The 7,563-nt window shown below is 45.0% G+C and overlaps 1 pseudogene; it reads left to right on the top strand.

Moving 5' to 3' along the window:
• The first annotated feature begins 5,528 nt into the window (after window positions 1–5,528).
• Window positions 5,529–6,427, top strand: LOC120057749 (annotated as a pseudogene).
• Window positions 6,428–7,563: the final 1,136 nt, after the last annotated feature.

Raw genomic sequence — 7,563 nt, 5'->3', positions numbered from 1 at the left:
ACATGTTTTAAGCCGACCACCATAATCCCTGTGCCCAAGAACACTAAGGTAACCTGCCTAAATGACTACCGACCCGTAGCACTCACGTCTGTAGCCATGAAGTGCTTTGAAAGGCTGGTCATGGCTCACATCAAACCATTATCCCAGAATCCCTAGACCCACTCCAATTTACATACCGCCCCAACAGATCCACAGATGATGCAATTTCTATTGAGAGAAATGGCCCTGTTTTTTACCAGGAAAGGTAGCTCATCCACCATGGCAGAAGAGGAAGTTCCAGACTGTTGGTTGGGAAACAATAACAAACAATGAGGCATGAGGATTGGGTGTTGAGGGACGGGACCACATTGTCCAAGGTGGGTTTGTGTTATGATGAACAATACCTTTTCTGTCCAGATAAAGATGTTGATACAGCATTGAAAAAGGCCGACCACTGACTAAATGTCTCTTTGTTTTCCAGTCCAATAGGAGTGCATCCCTCAGGACATCCGGTCCGTGGACATGCTGTGCCAGTGTGATTTTCGAGCGCAAACATCCAGTTGTGGAGATCGAGCCTGTGGATGGACAGATCAGTAACCCATCAAAAGTGATACAACAATGAATTTGTAAATATATCTGCGCAGTATGTTTGTCATATTTGTGTATGGTTCTCATGACTTAAGATTGGATGTTGAGGGACCACTTGTCACATTGTCCAAGGTGGGTTTATGTTATGATAAAAAAATGTGTTTTCTGTCTAGATAAAAATGGTTTTACAGCCTTAAAAAAGATCCCCCACTGACCAAATATCTCTTTGTTTTCCAGTTCAACAGGAGTGCATCCCTCAGACCATCCTGTGCATGGACATCCTGTGCCAGTGGGATCCGAGCGCGAGCGTCCAGTTGTGGAGACTACAGCACATCGAGCCTGTGGACGGACAGGTTAGTAACTCATCAAATATGATACAATATTGTGTAAAACATTGAATTTGTAGATCCATCAACATTTTGACTTTATGTCCAACAAAGAAGCAGGTGCCTCTTCCAGTGAATTGGAGCTGACCTTGGACCTGGTGCCAGTGAGGATGGTCTTCACTGAGGCGGTAAGACCCTCCCTCTTGATATAAAAATCCTTCGACTTCACTGCCTCTTCAAAGGTAAGGTCCCTTGCACCATAGGGACACTTGACCTCCACCGCTGTGGTGGCCACTAGACCATCCGGTGAGGCACCCAGGATCCCAGACCCCATGAACCAAAGCCCTGCCTCCTGCACATCCATCCCTGTAGACATTTTGAATGCCTTGATGTCCTCTTCTTTGTTATCTGTGCCCCACTTTACAGACAACACCCCACCCAATGACATGCCATTCCACAGAATCTGCTTCGGAGAGGGTTCAGGGAGAGAGAGAGAGAGAGAGAGATAGCCATACTGAAGATCCTCCTCGGTGGGGTCTTGGGACAGAGGGTCGTAGTCTTCGGTCGAGTACAGGTCCTCCACTTGCTGCACCTGGTTGGGCACGGCTGGCTGCCTTCTCTCACATTCCACACCCATACGACCGATATTGTGAACCTCCAAAATAGGCTGCAAGGCTCCACTGAAGAGCTCCATGCAGGCATTCGCATGTGGTAGAGAGAATCCACTGGTCACCTATAGAGACCTGCCAAGAGGAAGGATGTTAAGTGCCACATGCCTTTCAATGCATGACTGTGAACACCTTGAAATGCATTAGTTGTAAGAAATGTGCTATATAAATAAAGTTTGATTTGATTGAAGACTGCAGCTGTAGAGTATTTTTCACATGAGGACAAGTACAATTTTTCCATAAACTTTTAATTGATCACTTGGGATTTTATCACTTGACATATCAATCATATAGTGGGAAGGATCCTATAAATAAAGACTGTGAATGTATGTACCATCTGTATAAATGAATACTGTGCCTGTCACGCCCTGACCGTAGAGTGTTTTATGTCTCTATTTTGGTTTGGTCAGGGTGTGATTTGGGTGGACAGTCTATGTTCTATGATTTTCTATTTCTATGTGTTTGGCCTGGTGTGGTTCTCAAATAGAGGCAGCTGTCTATCGTTGTCTCTGATTGAGAACCATACTTAGGTAGCCTTTTCCCACCTGTGTTTTGTGGGTAATTATTTTCCGTGTGTGTTTGTGTGCACCTCGGTTGCGTCACGGTCTTTGCTGTTTACCTGTTTGTTTTTTTTGGTTTCACTTTCATTAAAAGATGTGGAACTACATGCACGCTGCGCCTTGGTCGATTTATGACAGGGAGTTTGAGGATAGCGAGCGTGACAGTGCCTTTGAAGATTTTTCTCTGGGCACAACTATAGTACAGGCTGTTCAGTTCAATCCATTCTGAATGTCAATAGATTTTTTAAAATTAATTCTCATCAATCACAACATTCTACAAGTGAGATCACTCATCTAAGTCTGGTATCCAGGGTAATCTGGTTAATGATTATATAATTGATTGGGGATTTTTCCTTGTAGAATGTTGACAGCTGTATACAACACATTGTATTGCTAAGATGCTCAAACTTACCTTAATTAATAGCTACTCACCGACACAGGATAAACGTTATCCCTCATGCTGGCCATAACCAAAGCAGTAAGTTGTAGTGGTCTAACTAGCTCTGCTAACTGCTGCTCTGTTAACTAGCTAGCTAAAGTGTAGTCAGTGGCTAGCTAAAACAGAGAAAAGGGATGGAAGAAGTTCAACACTTTATTCATTTCATTTCAATACAGCACATGGATTCATCATGGACTGGACACACGGTCTTTGATCCTGCTGGTGAACGGTAGCTGACAGCGTCAGCTAGAGATGACGTGCAAGAGCTTCCTGCAGGAGTTTGTAGTCTTGCTGAGGTATTCTCTGTTGCTAATGAACGTTTATTTTTTGTTTAGTAAATTGAGGCAAATATATTGATAAAACTCACCTTTTCCCGAGAGAGAATTACACGGTTATCAAAATTCCAGCCCAAGGTAAGCCAACACCAAACACATACTTAATTTAAAGTGTTTGTAAAATTCACTATGTGAAAAAATGTATGGTGGAAAAAGGATTGGGACAATTTTCGTGTTTGACTGCTAGGTTTTATTGGTGTTATGACACATCCTCCAGGCTAGATGGATGTCATATTTGACAATTTGTCTCCCAATGATGTATATAAACCCTGGATAGCTGACGCTATGTCTTGGCCAATAAGAGCCTTTGAAGCGGGCCGTTATTGTCATACTCCTCCTTTCAGGGCTTTGATTAATGGAAGTGAATAAGGGAAAAACAAGATCCCCACATTAAAACAGTCAACTTGTCAACAATGCCACAATGCGCGGCATATGAATGCAGCCAGAACCAATTCAAAGGATGCGAGAAGACATTTCATATGTACAGTAAATGGGTGATTCTGCAACTTTGGGCACTTTGGCACTGCAAGCTTTCAGAAATTAAAAGTCATTGAAACACCCTTTTACCAGTATTGTATTTGTCTTTGATTTGTCTAGAAACAATATCTGATAATGGCTGCGATCGTACTATTCAGGAATTCATATATTTCTGTCATTTTCCGCAGATAGACACATGTAATTTCCATCACGTCATTTAAACATCCATTTTAGATGAAAATGAAATATCATACAATTTATTTATAACACATTTCTTATACATTTGTAGGTTAACTTGTATTGAATATTATTTTAAGTGATTTTTAAGGTTTTCCTAATATTAATAATTCAACATGACCCCTGAATGTATAAGCTTTCCTTTGTGACAGCTGAAAATATTTATTTATCATGAAAAATTAAATATTTCCACGTAACCTTTTTGTGAGTTTATTACAACAATCATATCTATTTACCTATCTACAACAAATCAATCATGACATATACAGTGCATTCGGAAAGTATTCAGACCCCTTGACTTTTACGTTACAGCCTTATTCTAAAATTGATTAATACATGTTTTTCCCTCTTCAATCTACACACAATACCCCATAATGACAAAGCAAAAACAGGTTTTTATACATTTTTGCAACTGAAATATTACATTTTCATAAGTATTCAGACCCTTTACTCAGTACTTTGTTGAAGCACCTTTGTCAGCGATCACATCCTTGAGTCTTCTTGGGTATGACGCTACAAGCTTGGCACACCTGTATTTGGGGAGTTTCTCCTATTCTTCTCTGCAGATCCTCTCAAACTCTGTCAGGTTGGATGGGGAGCGTTGCTGCACAGCTATTTTCAGGTCTCTCCAGAGATGTTCGATCGGGTTCAAGTCCGGGCTCTGGCTTGGCCACTCAAGGACATTCAGAGACTTGTCCCGAAGCCACTCCTGCGTTGTCTTGGCTGTGTGCTTAGGGTCGTTGTCCTGTTGGAAGGTGAAGCTCCGTCCCAGTCTGAGGTCCTGAATGCTCTGGAGCAGGTTTTCATCAAGGATCTCTCTGTACTTTGCTCCGTTCATCTTTCCCTTGATCCTGACTTGTCTCCTAGTCCTGCCGCTGATAAACATCCCCACAGCATGATGCTGCCACCACCATGCTTCACCGTTGGGATGGTGCCAGGTTTCCTCCAGATGTGACACTTGGCATTCAGGCCAAAGAGTTCAATTTTGGTTTCATCAGACCAGGTGCCTTTTGGCAAACTCCAAGCAGGCTGTCATGTGCCTTTTACTGAGGAGTGGCTTCCATCTGTCCATCTGTGGTTAATTCAATTGTTGGACATGATTTGGAAAAGTACACACTTGTCTATATAAGGTCCCACAGCTGACAGTGCATGAAAGAGCAAAAACCAAGCCATTTTAAATTCAGGCTGTAACACAACAAAATGTGGAAAAAGTCAAGGGGTGTGAATACTTTTTAAAGGCACTGCATATTTCCCTTGACGGAGTGATGCTGAATGTAAAAAATGCTAATACAGTCATGCAACTTTTGGAAAATCATAGAATAGCCTCTAAATATGGAAAACATGGATACAGTTTGGGCTAAACTGTTGAACAACTGGAGTTGCCTATTAATGTAACACAGTTGCAGAAGTACAGCATGCAATAGTAAAGTGTTGTTTGGGGTGTGTGCCCAAGCAATTCTATGATGACAGGGGAAAAACGGTACCTTACCCTTCCCACCTACTTCCCCCAGGAGACAGCTTACTGCAGAATGAGTGAGCACAGTTCTGGTGGTTGTTGGTGCTGGTGAAGCAGGCATCCACCCTGGTCAAAGCAGGCTTTCAGCAGGTCCAAGTCCTGGAGGCCGCATCCACACCACCAAATCCTTTGGCCAGAATATCATTGAGCTGGGGGCCAACTGGATCCAGGAGGGCAATCCACTCTTCCAGGGAAGGCTGATGGGAGGAGCTATGGGAGGACAGGCTCATTGTAATGCCTGGAATGGAATCAATGATACGGCGTCATGTGGATTCCATTTGTTTGATACCGTTCCATTTATTCTATTCCAGCAATTACAATGAGCATATCCTCCTATATCGCATCCAACCAGCCACCACTGCTCTCTTCTTGCTAGCCCAGGTAGCGGGGCTCAGCTAGCATCATGTGGCTGCAGGTCTCCGTCACCCCTAGGGACTTGTTCTTCGAGGAGAGCGGGAGGCAGCTGCTGTTGGGTGAGGTGGAGCAGGTATGTGCCCTCTTCAGTAGGTTCTCACCTCCAGCGCTTTTGATTCGGAGATGAGGCATACCACCCAGAGCTTGAGGGGCTACTTGGACGAGGAGGTCACCCAGCTGCCCTCCTGCGGCCTTAGAGGACTGCCCAGGGGTGTTTGAGTGGTGCAAGAGGAGCAAATGCACGGATGAGGCCAGGTCCTCCCTGTACGAGGTGTATGCCTTGCAGCTGGGTCACTACATGGCCTTGGAAAGGGGACTTTTTTAATCTCTGGGTCCTGGCAGGCACTCTCCTGGACAGCCTTACCCCTGGAGCCATGCTGTGTGACAGACCAGTACACAGTATCCACTGGGCTCTGGAGAAGCCACACCCATCCAGCCAGAGTGCTGTGCGAAGGGGGCCAGTGCTTTACCGCAGACCACGTCATCGTGACCATCCCTTTAGGCTTCCAGAAAGAGAATGTGGTGGCCATGTTCAAGCAAGCCCTCCCAAAGTCCAAGACCGATGCATATTGGACAAGATCTACCTGCGATTCGAGGACAGGTTCTGGTCCCACAACTGGGTCAGGATCCAATTAGTGTGGGACGCAGGGGAGGATGAAGAGGTATACCAGCACTCTCAGTCAGAGGGTGGGGCCTGGAGAGACATATGGTATAAGATATGTGGCTTCGACACAGTGGCCCGCCATCCCACCGTCCTCTGCGGCTGGATCACAGGCCCGGGAGGCCCGACATATGGAGAGCCTGGACGAGAAGATGGTGGGTCAGGTGTGTGTGAGGTGTGTCACGTCTGTCTATCACTCAGGTGCACAGGTCAGTGTCTATCATTGAGTGTGTGGGAGAGAGGTGTGGCCGTCACATCTCATCACTGAGATAACTGACATTCCTGTTTAACCTTTCACCCTGTCGTTAAGGTGGGGTCTGTAGATATTCTCCAACGGTTTCGCACCATAGATTATATAAATGGATAAATCCATCGATCACGTGATGCAAATTCATCCCTATGTCAAGACTTAACAGGAAGATGGCGCCAACAGACATGGTAGCTCTGCTTCTAGCTCCTAAGCAACATTGCAGTATTTAGTTTTTCTGTGTGTTATTTCCCACATTATTAGCCCAGAACGTTATTTTGTGCTATTACATACAGCCGGAAAGAACTTTTGTATATCAGAGCGGCGGTAACTCACCAACATTACGATCAGGATCCAATTCGGGAAAGTTGTATTCCTGGTAGTAATGCTGGTGAGTTACGGTCGCTCTGATATCCAAAAGTTATTTCCGGCTGTATGTAATAACACAAAAAGAGCGGGCAATTTAACTTATCCCAGAGGCTGCTCCATGACGCCTTTGGCGGAGAAAAGGTATTCGGAGTGGACTTCTAGTCCGACTGAGGCGTGCACACCATCCGCCACTACCGAGTATATTACTCACTGATGTTCAGTCTCTGGACAATAAAGTAGACGAGCTAAGTGCGAGGATCTCCTTCCAGAGAGAAATTAGGGACAGTAACACTGCCCTATCCCCTCTGGACAAGAGGAATACCTATGTAAGAATGCTGTTCATTGACTATAGTTCAGCCTTCAACACCATAGTACCCTCCAAGCTCATCATTAAGATCGGGGCCCTGGGTCTGAATCCCGCCCTGTGCAACTGGGTCCTGGACTTTCTGATGCCCCCCCCCCCCAGGTACTGAAGGTAGGAACCAACACCTCCACTTCACTGATCCTCAACACAGGGGCCCCACAAGGGTGAGTGCTCAACCCCCTCAGCCTACTTGCACAGTACAGGGGTTGGCCTGACTGTGAAAGACCGATATGCGATTCATCATTCAGGTCATTCAGAGTGTATGTCAGCTAACCACGTTTCCATCCACAGCTTTTATACAAGTAAAGGCAGGAGTTTGAACCGGTTCAGGGAACAGAACAGAGAAATTATTAGAGGAACAGAATCTGAACTGGAAACGAAAG

This window comes from Salvelinus namaycush, chromosome 13 (genome assembly GCF_016432855.1).
Source record: "Salvelinus namaycush isolate Seneca chromosome 13, SaNama_1.0, whole genome shotgun sequence".
In the NCBI taxonomy this organism is placed as follows: Eukaryota; Metazoa; Chordata; class Actinopteri; order Salmoniformes; family Salmonidae; genus Salvelinus; species Salvelinus namaycush.
Note: the sequence above shows the minus strand (reverse complement) of the source record. Positions and strands in the feature narration are given on the sequence as shown.